Raw genomic sequence first — 17,805 nt, 5'->3', positions numbered from 1 at the left:
AGAAGTATCAGATCGGGTTTCAGTATCGGCATACTCAAAATCAAATGACTCGGGCTCAGACTCAAGGGCAAAAAACCTGATCGGGACATCCCTATTCTATATTACATACATATAGTATATATTGTGTGTATGTTTATGAGAGTATATATATATATATATATATATATATATATATATATATATATATATATATATATATATATATATATATATATATATATAAATATATATATATATATATATATATATATATATATATATATATATATATATATATATATATATATATATATATATAAGGTGTTTACAAGGACATCATGTCCTCATAATTTAAAATGCTTAAAAACCATACTTAACAGTCGTTTGACATTCAAAATTTTCTAAAGGTCTGTGTGTTTGTGTGTGTGTGTGTGTGTGTGTGTGTGTGTGTGTTTGTGTGTGTGTGCATGTGTGTTATTTTTCATATTTTCAGTGTTTATTTTCAGATATAAATAATCTTTCATAGAAACATTTTGAGTCCAGTTTTATACATGCTAGAGACCTTTTAGCCATATTGGACGTGTGCTTTGTTTCTACTCCCAAAGGTCAAGTTTTCCCATAAAAATCAAAACAACAACAAAGGGATCAGCCCGTGCAGTGTGACCAATTACCCAAATTGTGCTTGATGTGGAGTAGAGTGGAAAGCAGCGGCATTAACAGGCAAGGTGGAGCAGATATTTAGACTGTGTCATGGCTCGAGCAGGATAAAGAGAACAGAGACAGCGCTTCAAGAGAGAGAGAGAGATATTGAGTGTGTGTTTGTTAAGCTGTGTATATATATATCTATATATATAAAAATGCGTGTGTGTGTGCATCCCAGAGCTGCCGATTAGAATGCGGGGATGAGAGAGCTTTTGTCTCCTGCCTCTCTGTGAACTGAGAAATGAGGGGATTTTCTTCTCAGAAGTGGAGAGCGGCATTTGGTTCAAAGGCAACTGACTCTAATTCAGAGCCTGCAAGCTTTGGGACATCCTGTCCTGCATCTGCTATCAGAATAACTGTCCCTCTTGTCCCCTCCCCCTTTTATGTCTTAGGTCCAGTCTGGTTCGTCCGTCCTGTCCCTGTAATTTTCCTTTCATTTGGACTCATCCGTCCTTTCCCTGCTTGTCCTCTCTGCCCTGTTCCAGTTTTTGGCACTCAAACAAACATTTTTTCAGCTCGCAGTCGTATCAAAGCACGTTGAATTCTGAGTGAAAAGGTGGTTTATTTTAATCAAAGTCAGACAGGTTATGTAAGCAGATTAATTTGGGAATGATATCTGTGTTTACAATGCTGCTTAACTGGCATCTGGATGCAGTTAATTATGGAAATTATTGTTATATCATCAAGATTATATGGTAAAATAAATAAATAAATGAGAGTAGCTGAAATAGATCTTGTGTAAAAAATATAGTAAAACTGTAGAAATATATTGATCTTTGTCTTTTACCGTGGCAGTCAAGAAGTTCCCCAATGTGTCTAGAGGTTTTTTGTGCCTTCATTTAGATTGTTTTTTTTACAACAAATAAAGATTTTCTTCAAGTGTTACATTACACATTATTTTAAAAAATAATTAGGCAAATCGATTTTTAAATGTTTATATATACACTGTAAAACCCAACAGTCAACTTTATCAAATGAAATAAGTGTAGTTAACTTAAAACTGACAGAAAGTTAGATCTACAATTGAAAAGCGTTTTTGATCTCAGTGTTGAAGGCAATGAGTTGATTAAATACCTCATTACTTTAACTTAAATGGAGTAAGTTCACAGTGCTCATATAGATTACTTTTTATAGCTCAAATGGTTTGTAGCGATCGGTTTCCTCAAACGGTTTGTGTTGCTTTAACTTATTGGGTTTTACAGTACCAAGTTTGCTTGAGTTCTCTTTATTTATTGAGTTTTACTGTGCTCAGATTGCTTGGTTTCCTCAAATAGATTAAGTTTACAGTACTCATTAGAATTAGTTTTTGAACTTAAATGGTTTGTTGCTATTGGTTTCCTCAAATGCTTTGAGTTACCTTAACTTTTTGGGTTTTACAGTGTTTCTATGTGTGTGTACACACACACACACACACACACACACACACACACACACACACACACAGAGTTGTATGCAAAAATGTGGACACCCCTCTGTGGCTGCATAATAATGTGTTCTTTCTTTATGAGAGAAGACTGCAGTGAAATGCCATTCAATTTCTAGAGAAAGCTAGATAATGTCAGTTTTTTTCAGACAGAAATTCGTAGTGTAGTAGTATTGAGATGTGTCATAACTGTGTTCATGTTTTACTGTCATGCAAAAAAAAAAAAAAGCTAATAAAAACTATCTATAGTCCCAAATAATAACTCCATAGCAGTCCTATACTTTCAGATCTGACACTTGAATCCTCTGTCAGAAAACTCTAGTGGCTGGGAATGACCTTTTTACAGTGTCTGATATAATGTTAATGATGTTTTTTGTGTGTTTACATAGATGAATATGACCACTATGTAAATTCACAGTACAGTTACAATCGTATTGCCATATTAGATTGTTATGGTAACATGATATATGCCTCAGTGATTTCCTAAAGATAAATACAAAAAATAACACAACTGGTTTACAGACATATGATGATGTCATGAGATGTTGTAGTGGTGTACCATTTCTTAGGGGTAAAATTGAAACCCTACCCCTTCACACTGTTTCAAAAGCTATGGGGACGGGATAGGGGTACAAAAATATAATTGGGAATGGGCCTTAATTGAAACTGAAAAATAGGCTATGCAAATGTTTGGACACCTTCTGTTTTGTGTGGATTTTGAAACCTGTAGCTGATAAGTTGGCTGATTGATTAAAACACATATAATGTGAGAGTATAATATTGGCCAAAGACAGAACAAAAGTAAAGACAACTAACCTATATTCAAGTATACATATATCTGTTTTCTGTGACTTTTAAAAAACTTTGTGGGTTTTTCTGTTTTCTTCTAAAACTTTTCTAGGTCTGGAAAATGCCATGTCAATATTCCATGACTTTTCCAGGTTTTCCATCATCGTATGAACTCTGAAGATAGCTGATTGCTAGTTGTGCTTCTCCTTATTGTTACTTCAAAAAAACTTCCTAATGACCTAAAACTAAAGTAATTCACCAACATGAATTAGAAGGAAGCAAAAGCTTTTACAAAGGTTTAAAAAGTCTCTATCTCCACAGTCAATAATAATAAAATGGAAGGCCACAGGAACAGTTCAGGTGAAAGAAAGATGTGCTAGAGTCTAGACCAAGAAAATTATCTGAAAGGCAAAGGTAAAAAATAGTAGAAATAGTCTTATTTGTTTTATTTTGGCTAGAATAAAAGCAGTTTTTTATTTTTCAAAAGCCATTTTAGGGTCAAGGTATTCGCCCCTTTAAGTTATAAATCTTTTATAAAGTCTACAAAACAAAAAATCGGTATACAATAACTTTTAATAACTGCTGATTTACCTTAACCTCACTTAACCTAATTAACCTAGTTAAGCCTTTAAATGTCACTTTAAGCTGTATAGAAGTGTCTTGAAATATATCTAGTGAAATATTATTTACTTTCATCATGACAGATAAAATAAATCAGTTATCAGTTAATAAAACTATTAAGCTTATAAATGTGTTGACAAAATTCTTCTCTCCGTTAAACAGAAACTAGGGAAAAATAAACAGGGGGCTAATAATTCTGAATAATTCAACTGTTTATATTTTGTGGCAAGTGCATATTTGGCATATTTTGATATATACCTATAATACATTTGAAATTATTTTAACCATGTAGGTGCATCTGGATGTGCATTTAAAAACCATAGGCTTAGAGGAAGCTCTTGGAAATTGTGCAAGAGAGCCAATGGGGAAACACCTCACTCCCCGGGGCATTTTTTTCTCCTCTGCATGCTCTCGTTCCCCTCCCTTTCTCCTCTTTTCCTCCTCACTGCAGTTAAAGAGAAGGTCATTCATAATATGCCACTATATTGTCAAGCTCTGTAAGTATCTCATTGTAATAAGCCCACGTAAATTAGACGAGCTGCCTCAGGGATTGTGCTCTTCTGCCACATACAGTAATGGATTTCACACATCCCCATGGGGCAGACATTCCTCATGTCCTTATCCAGCGTTTGGTGCAAAGCCTGTAATGACCATTAAGGTCTCGAATGCATGGTCGGATATGGAAAAGGCAATTCAGACGCATGATTTGAAAGGTTAAATTGCAGCAAATTTGGTTTTACAGCAATATGGCATTGCTAGTCACTTTGGAATATGGGTTGTATTTTAAATGTTGGGAAAGTTTGACTTTTCATGACTTGTTTCTGAAAAAGCTTCAGTTTGAATATTTTGATTTTAATGATGAATGTCACTTGTACGGAGCAGATATTTTAATATAGTTAAATGACACCACGTGATAGATGATTTTTACAAAAATGAAAAGTAAAGTCAACAATTTATTTGAAATCAATAACTTTGTATGCATTGTAAATGATTCAGACACTAAAACGGTCAAAATATAAATAGTGAAACATACATTTTGATTCTAGCAAGTCATTTTTTCACATAATGCAACATTAAAAATTGGTAAGTATCTCAATTTTCTAATCATGACACTATATCCATTTCCTATATCCAACCTTGTTGGTCAAGCTACTTGACAATGTAGCTAATAATATGGCAAAACAATCTGAATTTGAATTGTTAATTTGAATTATTGACAACTGTAGTTTAATAAATCTGAATATTATATGCCATAACAAAATGTTTTCAGTTTGAACTTCTTAATTTAAATTTGAATTTCATAACTTGAATATTGAACACCTGAAATGTAGGACAACATAATTTTTCAAGGCTGAATGTTTTATAGATGTATTTTGACACTTTTTTGTGTTCTGAATTGATAAGAATGCAGATATTTAGTTTGTAAAAACACAGTTTCAGATTTTCAAAATGAAGAAATTCTGAACATCAAATTCAATATCCTGAAACTCAAAACCAGAAATTCAGATTGTGAAATTTAGATTAAGCAGAAAGTAGGTCAGGGGTGAACAACAGAGAAGAGTAGACGATCACAAGTCAAACTAAGAATCACTCACAATGATTCATGGTTATGGATGAATTAAAGAGGGTTGGAAATACGTAAAAATAAAGGTTTTTTATCTACATATAGTAGTATAAGTTTTAGGATTTCGGATTCGGGTCACATAAAACAAACATTATGTTGAAAACTCATCAAGTGGCTTTCCCTGTACTCTATTTACAACAATATAGACTTTTTAACACCTCTTATGTTGTTGCCATTTAAAACAAAGTTTTAAGCACTTAACAAATGAGGTTAGCAAAAAATCACTGAGTGAGTCATTCATAATGAGTCACTTAGTTCATATATATATATATATATATATATATATATATATATATATATATATATATATATATATATAATGAACAATTCAGTAACAATGACTAAAATTAAATTTAGTCTAAATTTGGCACCACCCATTGGACATTTTGGTTTTATTGTATTTTAGCCAAAAATAATCTAATAATTTGAAATATATGGAAAAATCTAATCATTCAAATAGATATAAATAAGGTTAAACATGACATCTTAGATGTAGATGACACTTAAAAGAAGCAGCATTTCAGTGTTGATAAAGGTTAAATTGTCCTTAAAATTCTATACTATATGCTATGCTGTACTATAGAATATTGTAGCAAATAGCATCTTATATAATTTGATAGAGAAGTGTGCACATGCAAATACAGTATGTCATTTACCACAATTGTAAAATGCACCAGTAATACATACACCACATACACATCACATACACCAGTGAACTCACACAGCTCTATGATTGGCCAAAATGCTTAGTTTGACTTTTCGATGATCGTCTACTCTTCCCTGTTGATCACCCCTGAGCTACTTTCCGCTGAATCTGAATTTCACAATCTAAATTTCTGGTTTTAAATTTTAGGATATTGAATTTGATGTTCTGATCTTTTTCATCTTGAAAACTTGAAACTGCATTTTACAAACTGGATATCTGCAGTCTATCAATTCAAAACACAAACAATCTGAAGTTTGAAAAATAATCTATAAACAATCTATGAACAATCTATAAAAATCTATAAAAATATTTAGCCTTGAGCTGTCTTACATTTCAGGTGTTTAATAAGAATAAAAAATTCAAAATCAAAACTATTTTTAACAGCATATGAAAAATTCAGATTTATTAAATTAGAATTGTCAATAACTCAAATTACATCTTTCGAATTCGAATAACTCAATTCAAATTCAGATTGTTTTGGCATTTTATTAGCTCCATATAGGGCTGCACGATTAATCGAAAAAAGATCACAATCTCGATTCGACCCTATACACACGATCTTTATTGAGCTTTTCTACGATTCAGCCAATTATATATTCAAGGTCAGGAGAGAAGCAGGGCAGTCGTACAAGTCATCACAGCAACATCGACACCTTTAAATGGCATTAAAAGTGTCACATACTGTATTTATAAGGTATAATTATAAAGGTATAATACAATATAAATATTCGCAGCCACAAAAATCACACATGAGCTGACCACCAGCTGTTTGTTTACTACAGAGAACGCGCGTGTACACGTCCAATGACACCTACTTTAGGTACCTGCATATTCTGTGAATAACAGGTAATGAAGTTGTAATTAACGTTCAGTTTGTTGCACAGAGCGATCGTTTGAGGGCCGTGCGGAAGGTTTTATTTGCATGTGTGTGTTTTTTCTCACAGTGACAGAAGCCATGAGCCGCACTCGGAAGTGAAAGTGAAACCTGTGCGCACATCATTTAAATAATCATATCGCATTTTACAGTTATGATTACGACAAGCATTTGATATGTTTTTTTAGGTCATAGCGAACACATAGTGTTGTGCATGAAAATAAATGTATACTGTGTCATTATAGCGACTCTAGCTTATATAATGTTGAATATAATGCAAGAAGAAATCTGATAATGACAAAATTCTGATTTTACCAGTGAAAACAATGGTCTTATAATGTTGTCAATAACAGATGACAAGCATGCCTTAAACATAATAAATCAACTTCAGAATTAGGAAGAGTTGTATTCTGATGTCACCATTTTACTGTGAACTAGCAAACAGAACATATTGAAAATCTGTTTAAGTCCACCATAATGACTGTACAAAATTTTGCATTTTAAGTAACAGTAGACCTACACATAGGCCTAATATTATTATTGTTGTTTTACCATATGTTTGAGAATTATGAATAATATGAGGCTAATCATATTAACCTTTATTTTTACATTTAGAGAATTGTGAGAAAATCGTGATCTTGATTTTAAGCAAAACAAATCGTGATTTACATTTTTACGAAAATCATACAGACCTAGCTCCATACATGACTGATTAACTATTTTAACCAAATAAATTAGCTTTAAAAAATCATTCACTTGAAAATTAGCCAAGAAATTAACCCCGAATTTACTCAACCTCAAGGCATCCTCATTGTATGTAGCTTTCTTTTGTCATGCAAATAAAGTCAGCATAGTTTTATTTATTTATTTCTCTATGTTGTGGAATAGTGTTGGATAGTGGGCATTTTTAAGTTTCCAAAAGTGCATAAGTATGTTGTAAAACCAATCCATACACCAATAGGGGGTTCTAGACAACTTCTTGGCTGATCTATGACTGACTAGTAAGTATAATAAAATGTAAAATGTTTTAAAAACTGGTTTTCTCCTCATCTTCTGTGGTAAACAAACTGTTTGGTTAGTGGTTGTAAGACATCAGGTTTGAGTTAAAGGGTTTCTGCCAGTCTTAGTTTACTGTTTTACTGTAGTACATGGATGTCTTGGCCATGTTTTTAATCTAGGTGCTTTAAAATTCAATTAAATTCATCTTTATTTCTATAGCACTTTTACCAATGTAGATGTATGTGTCAAAGCACCTTAACATAGACAAAGTTCTGGTAAATTGGAACTGCTTCAGTCCAGTTTTTACAGCTGAAGTTCAGTTTTGGTCAGTTCAGTATAATAATGTAAATGTCACTGCTGAAAGCCAAAACACTGAAATGCAACTTCAGTTATGCATGTTTAAACCACCATCAAACTTCAAGCAACATGCGTCTATTCTGCTAAATTCTACAACAAACGTCTTACGCCATGCAACAAATATTGAGTCAGAGGCAACTCATATTAGACATGCCCCCTCACCGCATATGGGTTATTTTAAAGAAGTAATTATGCGTATTTGAATTTAGCTCCAAAATGGCCTCTACCTAACACGATTATACATCATGGAAGAAGCCAGGATAATACGTACATTTTACATTTAGTTATTTAATAAATGCCTTTATATAAAGCAACATACAAATGAGGAAGCACTTCAGTTCATGAGAGAACAGCTATATATAAATGCCATAAAAAGAAAGAGTTGGTTCAGGATTTTTCATTTAATTATTTTAAAGCCATCATATTTGAACAATAAATTGGTTCAATTCATTAAATCAAACAGAATTATTCAAAGTATAAAGTAGTTACCTCTAATAAATGAACCTGTATTTTTATAAATTTTATATATTTGCATATATTTTTAGATTTAAGGATGATATATTTTGTAACAACAAAGTTCCTTACAGGTATGTTCTATGTCAGGGATGACCAAACTAGGGTGTGCGGGCCAAAGTCGGCCCACAGTAACCTTTGATTTGGCCTGCCATCCCATCTGAGAAGAGAGGCAAAACGATGGGCATAGTTTAGAGGTTCTCATTTTATGTCTTATGTAACTTTTTGTTTGTTTGCTTGTTTTATTGTTAAAAGCTAACTGAAATGAAATGTTTCAATTAAATGGTGTAAATTAATCCAATTTAGTTAAAATGTACATACTGTCACCTGACAGATAGAGGACAAATCGAGGCAAAGGGAGATTTTTGCTTGACTAGTGTATACATCACAGAAATTCAGTGTTAGAAATGTGGTTGGTTATGTTATTATAGCAATAAGTTATCATTTTAGATATACTACATTAGTTAATATGATTTAAAGTCATGTTTTTTATTTACTTTTAAATCTCATAAAAAATGTAGGAAATTACCCATAGCAACATTATTCTAATATAGCTTGGTTTATATTTATCTTTGGCCCATGGCTCTGAATGATACTTGGCTTTTGGCCCTTTATACAAAAAAGTTTGGTCACCCCTCCTCTATGTTATGCGCAATACCTTCAAGCAGCTTTTTTAGACATACAGTACACTGTAAAAAAATGCTGGATTCCACAAAATCAATTTGTGGTGGGACAACAATGAGGAATTAAGTTAACTTATTAGTTTTTCATATAAAACTATTTAGTTTTCACCCAAAAAAATGTTTAATTTTAAAATGTTTTGGCTCATTTTAAATAAGTAATTTGAACAAACAGCAAACATCACTTTTTTGAGTGTACAAGTCACATCTGCTAGTTACATCATACTACCTCCCAATATATTATGACACTGACACTTTATCATAATTATCATGTTTACAAACCTTTTTGCACTATATACTGTTTTATATTATAAAGGTTTTTTTTTTTTCTTTTTGCACTATATACTGTTTTACATCAACACAACTCTGGTTTGCACACATTGCCATGTGCCCTTTAATGTAATTGTATTGATTTAAAATTTTTATTGTTTACTTATAGTTTCATAATACATTTTATGTATAATTGTATTTATTGTAATTTCTTTTAAAATTCTACTTTTTGTATTAATATTATATGTTAGGCTTCTAAGGTCTGAGACAAAGCCAATTTCGAGTCTCTGTATGTCCTGTACATGTGGTTAAATTGACAATTAAGCTGACTTTGAATAGTAAAAACTCCCAATAAAATAAAATATTTCAAAACTGCATGAACTGCCACAGAATGCTATTTTTTGTGCTCAATTTAATAAAAAGCTTATATTTCAGGTTGATCCAACGCACAGACCTAAGTGCCAGTTTCACGTTTCAGTGGGAAGGGAACCAAAACTTCCTATTCTAGCTAAAATGGCGCAATGACCAGTTGATGACTGATTGGTTTATTCAGAAGAAACTTTTATTCCTCAATAATGCATGTTAGAGCTTGGCGATTAATCGAAAAGTAATGAAAATCAACATTCAGAATCTATAATAGATCTAATTTTTCCCGGTTTTCACGGAGGAGATACTGCTTATTTTCTACTTTTAAAACAATGAAAATAATTAATTTTGTTTCCAAAAGTGCACATTATTTATTTTTAGTTTTTATGAGAAAAAAGTGACTGCTGGTTTAAGGCAACATGTGCTTTAATTTCAGTTGTTGAACGTTGATGTTAAATAAATAATCATAGATAGTAGATAGTTTGTGTTTCCTTCAATTATTTTAAAATCAATGATGCACCCTTCATTTAAAAATCTCTCAATTGTAAAATGTGAGAATATTTACTGTACAAAACCCGTAAGTGAAATAAATAAATAAATAAAATAATGGTTCGCTAATAAAATTAAAATGTTCAATTAATCAAGATTTTAGTTTTAGGTCAAATCGCCCAGCCCTAATGCATGTCAATATTGCAAATTATAGCCATTTTCCTAATTTACAGTGATGCAACTGAACCTTCTATACTATAGTGTTTGATGAGTATAAGTAAATGGTCACTGAATTTTAATTTCTAGTTGATGATTTCCATCAAGTCCCATTTCTTGCAGTCTTCATTGCTCTGTGTGTTTAACTAATCAGGCACTATCAGAAGCCCATGAGAGCAATGGATGTAGAACAGACTTCTGAGGGAACCTCCACTCTATTCGACTATGTTAGAGTGGGATGTGTGGCCATGGAGGTCTGTGAGATACCTGTTGTGAAGTTATGAAAATTGTTTCCAGATAAAAATAGAACCCTGTCCCGTCCTGACCCATTTTATACACAGTATGCTCTGGAAAAACCCTCCTGGGCTGAACGGGAGAGTGAGAGAGAGCATGAGAAAGATAGTTGACACAGTTGTACGGTTCTTGACTGAAACAGTTGCCGTGATCAGCCATTATTCTGGCGACACAGATTTCGATTTAAAACCACTCATTACAAACAAAGTTTCCCCCGGATAACATGCTGTATAATGGAGCTGTCTGAGCACAATAGGTGCATGTGTGGGAGTGTGTGATTTGTGTGACCTCAGACAAGATGTGTATAGAGTGTGTTGCTGTGCTTTATCTCAGGTTTGATAAATGGTTTCTATAGACTCACTCCTCCGCAGATGGTATTGAGATTCAGATGCTCCCGTCAGAGAGATGCAATCACACCCAGACTCAAAGAGAGACATGTGGTTTGTAAAGGTAAATGAAAAGCCGGAGACACACTGATATGAATCCAAACTAGAATACATGCAATTGCTTTCAAACACACCTCATTTCCAGCATTCTCTTACAAGTGAACGAAGGATGGAGAGAAAGTGAAAGAGAGAGAAAAAGAAGTATAAGTGGTTCGGTAATCTTCTCCTTCCCCCTTTGCAGGTAATGATCTGCACATTGTAGCTGTTCATCCCCATAAACCCTCTGCAGCATTTTAAGCTGCCTCCATTTCCCATAAGCCCCCTTATGAACTCTAGTACCCTTCAATTGACAGTTATGTCCTCTCTGTCTTTGCCCAAGGTGATTTGATTAATTGATGTACTTTTGAACATGATAGAAACTAATTGGTTTACTGACCACTTTACTGGGTACAACTTGGTACTTACAAGGAGGACCCATGTTACCTTCTAACTGCCCTAATTCCTTCTTAATTCCTTTGTCTGACAATAATACAACAAAGTGCTAGATATATTCCTTAAAGCAGAGATTCCCAACTTTTTTTTAAACTTGTGGCCACTAATCTTGTAGGTTTCCATTGCCAACTTTTAAATGAACCTGCTATTTGTGGAAAGGTTGTTACCTTAAGCCGCCTTTCCACTGCACATGACAAGCAACTAGGGTTGGGCATCTAAGCTATAATGCCGATCCGATACGCATCTCGATACAAAGAATACGATCCGATATATTAGCGATACATTTATGACATATTGCGATGCGACACGATACGATTCACACCCATATCACGATACAATGCGATAATTCAGCACTAACTAATTAAATCAAGTTTATGAGATTATGTAAAAGAGGATGCTGTACCATTGAATGAGTTTGATTATTTATTAACCAAGTAAAACCAAGACTTTTTTTTACAAACTGGCTTTTCTCTCAGAGCCAGAGTGTCAGTTTACAGTAGAGGGCCATTTTAGAACATAGCACATATTATTTAAGTATTTTCAAGATAAACAGAATGTATAAGTGCAATATATATTAAATTATATATATTTGCACTCTTTCAACATAAAGGTTGAGCATTGCACAACAAGAATTGTGATTTAACTTTTCAACTATGAAAACAAGTTTTACAAAGATATATTTTGCCACTGATTATTCAAAACTTAAGGTTGTGAACTAGCAGTGTTATGCTGCTTTGAAACATCACTGTCACTGTAAACAACAGGCTAATAAAAATATAACAAACTAGCAATCTTCTTGCTGTGAGGTGGTCAAACTACCCACTGTGCCACCGTGACACCCATTATTTTTATCATTATTATTATTAATATTGTTATTATTATTATAATTAAATAAAAATTAACAGGAGGAGGTGTTTAAAACCGCCTAGTGCGGCAGTATAGAGAGGGCGGCGTCCGCAACACCCAGTTATATCCGCGCATAGGGTGGCAGAATAGAGGTCCGCGACACCCGCGCGTCCTCAGTTATATCCGCGCATAGGGCGGCAGAATAGAGGTCCGCGACACCCGCGCGTCCTTAGTTATATCCGCGCATAGGGCGGCAGAATAGAGGTCCGCGACACCCGCGCGTCCTCAGTTATATCCGCGCATAGGGCGGCAGAATAGAGGTCCGCGACACCCGCGCGTCCTCAGTTATATCCGCGCATAGGGCGGAAGAATAGAGGTCCGCGACACCCGCGCGTCCTCAGTTATATCCGCGCATAATAGAGGTCCGCGACACGTCACTTCATTTTCATAACCGGTCACTTTCGTTTTCACATTGGGGTTGAGGGCGGCGTGATCGTTCTCTGCCTAGAGCAGCAGTTCAGCTTGCTCCGGCCCTGCAGATGAACAATGCAATAACATCCGTTATTGGAATAAAGCGCACAAAACTTTTGCGCATGGAAAAAAAAACTTGCAATGCCTTTCTCACCACTTTTGGAGCTGGTAGCTACAGTTCAAGCAGTGCGAAAGCCGGGGATGTAGGAACCCTGGAAGATGCTTTCACAACAACACCGTGGCGCCGCTTCAAGTGAGATATCAGATTAGTCGTACTGCCCGCGTATTTTATAGATGCGCGGCACATTTTGCAAATTGCATCTGTCCTGTCAAGTCGTCCATCCTTCAATCCATAATGTTGCCATACTTTAGATTTAAAACTCAGTGGGGAATAAAATGTTTGTTTTGCTTCTCGCGCTTTCTGAGGGCGCACCACTAGCTTCATCCGCACACCTGATACACTGAGTTGTAGTGTAAGTGTACACATCCGCAAATCCGTTGCTAAGGCATACTTTATGTAGGTCGATTAAATTATGCGCCAAAAACAGGTTGACAACACTTGTTAATAAATAAAAAATACATTCTACATTAAAAAAATAAGCTGTATCTCGGAAAAACCGATGCATCTCGCAAAAACCGATGCATCTCGATTTGCTTCCAAAATTTCATTCATCCTCTGCTGCTCAACCGATGCACTCGCATCGTGCACGCGCATGACCGCGTATCGATACATATCGATTAATCTTCCCATCCCTACAAGCAACAGATCAAAAGTCATTCATTTCCAGTGTAGAGTATTCTGGGAGTTCCGATCATTTCGATATGCGGGAAATTCAGATCTGATTTGAGCTGCGGATATGTTGAAATAAGCCGCCTTTCCACTGCACATAACATTTGGACATGACTGTAGGAATACGCCCTCTTGTGGCTGTCGCACAAAATTTTCACTTTTGTCGTGTACCATAGGAGAGAAGCTGTTCTTGCAGTGTCAGAAATTAAGGAGTGCAAAAGCAAGAGTCATTATTCTCCATCTGTTCACCATGGTTAAATGAATGAATAAATGAATGAATGAATACTAGAAACCCAGACCACCAAAATTTTTGGAGGGAATGTGGAGACAACATAAAAAAAGTAATAATAATAATAAAAAAAATAATAATACTTATATATATATATATATATATATATATATATATATATATATATATATTTTTTTTTTTTTTTTTTTTATTTTTATTTTTTACTCATTTTTGAACGCACTGGAATACATCACATCCAGTCGGCCAGTCGGATCCGAATTTTTCCCATATGGATATGATCAGAACTATATGATAGGCGCCTATATTTGAACTCCTGAGACGAGACCGTATGCGGCTTGCCGACCGGATATGATGTAATCCAGTGTGCGCAATATGAGAAATACTTTTTCCGTATTTTTGGAATCAGAAAAAAAGTCTACATTTAAAAAAAAAAAAACATTTCTAATCATAAATGAGTAAAAAAAAAACTTATGTTGTCTCCACATTCTCTCCAAAATTTTTAGCTGTCTATAAGTTTGCATTCATTCAACTATAGTGAACGCACAGAAAATAAATGCTTTTGCTTTTGCACCCCTTTAATTTGGACACTGCGAGAACAATTTCTCTCCAATGGTGCAAGTAAAAACTGAAAATTCTGTGCGACAGTAACAAGAGGGCGAGTTCCAACACTCGTGTTCAAATGTTGTGTGCAGTTGAAAGGCGGCCTTTGTCAGATGCAAGACAATGATTTGAATAAACGTAAAATGTGCCGGGTCACCAAGCAAAAAGAAACTGATGGCGACACTTGATGTGGGAAAACCAAAATCTACAAGTAAACATTCATTCTAATGTCACTTTTAAATAATGCTGAATTTGTAGAGTAGTGAAGGACCAATAATGTGCCAAGAAAATAACACCATCAGCAGGACGACTCCATGCTTTAGGCCCAATCCTAACTCTATTTTTGTACCTCTACCCCTTCCTCTTGGCCCTTGAAGCAGAGTGTGATGAAATGAGATTGAGTATCGCGACTGCTGTAGCTTTCCCAGTTGCATTTTTTTTTTTTTTTTTTTTGGTATTTATCTTCAGGAAACCATGGCAACAATATCATGTTATCATAATGTTATTATGTTGCAATGAGCTTGTAACTGTACTGTGCATTTAATCCGTGGCCTTATTTAAAAATATTCCAAATTTATTACCATGTAAAATAGCATTTAAGACTTTTTAAGGGCCTTAAATTTCTCTAAATAGATTTACAGACTTTTAATACATTTTAAGACCCCGCAGACACCCTGAAAAAAAGTATACTGCATTGTCACATGAGCTCACAACATTTTATGTCCTGAATTAAATTTGATGTTTGGTATTTTTTGTGCCCAATGGCAATTTCTCCAACAGTTTCTTCATCACAATAGAAATAGTAAGGTTAATCTGAGCGCACTTGAGATACAAAATCTCATGCAGTGCTCTCTGGTTTTGGAAATGTGGCACATTTGGGAAAATCTAGTTCATCTTGCCAGTCTATGCATACTATTGCAGAAAAAGAAACACTAGTGTGGAACTGTCTTCAAAAATAGAGCATTAGACTAAATGATGCAAGGGTGTCACTGGAGTCACAACAATTCTGATCGATCTATTGAAATCACCCATAATGAAATGAAAACATGATGTGATCAAATTAGGTAAATAGATTAACAAATCAATGTGATAGTGTGAGGCATGTTTAGTGATTCTCCGTTATTGGAAAAAAACACTATAAACAACCTAATCAATTATTATTTAAACCTCAACAGATTTGTAAAGATTTAGGTAACACTCTAGGTCATGTTTCATGATATTAACAAACCATTAACTAACACTACTAGCTTAATAAATAGCTATTTAGCTATTTATTAATAGTTATTATGTTAGAAGTTGGGTTTAAGTTTTGAGTAGGATTAGGGATGCAGGATAAGATCGTACTTTATAACTACTAATGGACAGCATGTATTTAATAGCATGCATTGTGACCTAAATTAAAGTGTTCCTGGCATATGTATATATCTAAAGTGCCTACATTTTAGAAGCTGACAGTACCTTGATGCATTAAATGCACGTGTGCTAGATTCACACTTCACATATGAATAGAGATCCCATTACTGTGCCACTTTCTCATTAATAACAGCTCCTGGTTGGCTCACCACTTTTCAGCCCTCTTCCAGATCATTCATTAAAACAGATGTCACCATCTACCATTCCATAACATGAATCTCATTGACAGGGACCCTCCATTCGTCACTCAAAACAAAGATAAATGCCATCAGCATTCTGGAAAAAAAAAAAAACTTAGTGGCCAGCTGCACAACCATCAGTAAACGTCACCATAAGCTGAGCGTAAATGGATTATGACCTTGCCTGCATTTGCTTCATTCAACCATTGATGTTTCCTAATGTAGCTCTGCATGCTTTATAGACTTATGTAATGTTGAATGAAACTGAACATCTGCCCAACATGCAAACTTATATTATGTCTTTCTACACATGTATGTGTAAGTGAAAAGAAATGTTACACTTATGTGCACAATACACATGGATTAAGGCATGAACGTGTTGGTGAATACAGTTTATACATACAAACACCCGCCCATGAAATGTAAGCCCTATTAAGGAGCTATATGTTGAAAAATGATCATTGATGAGTCTGGCCTCAGATGACATTTACAGACAGAGATTACAGCTATGCAGGGGCCATTTTCAGTCAGACAGAATGGGATCTGCTATAAAGAACAATTGGTCAAGGTTTAGCTTGGTTAGCGTGGTCTATTTAGCTCCTGCTGGGGGGTACTATTACTACATCTGCATCTGCTTCCTAGGTAGGACGTATACAAGAATCAAGTACTGGTATGGACAGTGATGAACTTTGTTCACTACACACTGGGAAACTGGGTGTAACATGATGACATCCTCATTACGAAATCAAAACTAGAATGTTTGAACAACAGCAGAAGTAATTTTATTCAGATATTACTTTTACAATGTTTTTAAAAAGTACATTATTGCAAAATAATTTGATTTTGAGCAACATTTCAACCATTAAACAATTAAAAATGTTTGTTAGATTGTTCTGAAGAATCTAGCTACAGTAGGTTCTTATTAGAAAAAAAAACATTTCTCATTTGTTGTTATGTTTGATGATTGGTCACGTTTAGGGCTTCCGAACTTCCATTAAGATCATAGTGAGCATCAATGCTCATAGATTTTCAAAGTGCATTGTGGGACTTTTTTTAGGGAGTGAGCGTTTCAGTGCAATGGAAGAATATTGCGATTAAGACAGCACTTAAAATGGCTGAATCAGTGCATTAACTACTGAACAGTGAAGCTGACTGAGATGCACCCAGAGGATTCAGGGAAATTTGCTGTCCAACTGTACAGCATAATAAGCTTTTAACACTTGAAATAATGAATCCAGTAAGAATTATTTAAGGAGCTTTATGTTAAAAAATTATAATTAATGAGATGTTAATTATCAGATGAAATGTACAGACAGAATACGATCTGCAAAAAAGAACAATTGGTTAAAGTATAGCTTGCTTAGCATGTTTTATTTATGTTGGTTTTACTGTTCATTCATAAACCCAGGGTTAATTTTCTTATGTCTTTTTGCAGCCCCAGTTCCCTACTATCATAAGCATCTTACCAATCTTATC

At 34.4% G+C, this 17,805-nt stretch overlaps 2 protein-coding genes across 8 annotated transcripts in view; one reads left to right on the top strand and one right to left on the bottom strand.

The window, feature by feature from the left end:
* The window catches only part of nlgn2b (neuroligin 2b), a 333,407-nt gene that overhangs the window by 276,959 nt on the left and 38,643 nt on the right, over positions 1-17,805 (bottom strand). The window lies entirely within an intron of this gene.
* fgf11b (fibroblast growth factor 11b) overlaps positions 1-17,805 on the top strand; it is an 86,869-nt gene that overhangs the window by 52,606 nt on the left and 16,458 nt on the right. The window contains exon 4 of one of the 2 annotated variants that reach the window (XR_015501114.1): positions 2,126-2,318. The exons of the other annotated variant lie outside the window; for it this stretch is intronic. The gene's annotated coding sequence lies outside the window, so the exon portion shown is untranslated. Of the gene's footprint in view, positions 1-2,125; positions 2,319-17,805 lie in introns of those variants that run through there. 2 annotated transcript variants of the gene reach the window in all.

The sequence above is a fragment of the Danio rerio genome, chromosome 10, assembly GCF_052040795.2.
Source record: "Danio rerio strain M-AB ecotype USA chromosome 10, GRCz13ab, whole genome shotgun sequence".
NCBI lineage: Eukaryota > Metazoa > Chordata > Actinopteri > Cypriniformes > Danionidae > Danio > Danio rerio.
Note: the sequence above shows the minus strand (reverse complement) of the source record. Positions and strands in the feature narration are given on the sequence as shown.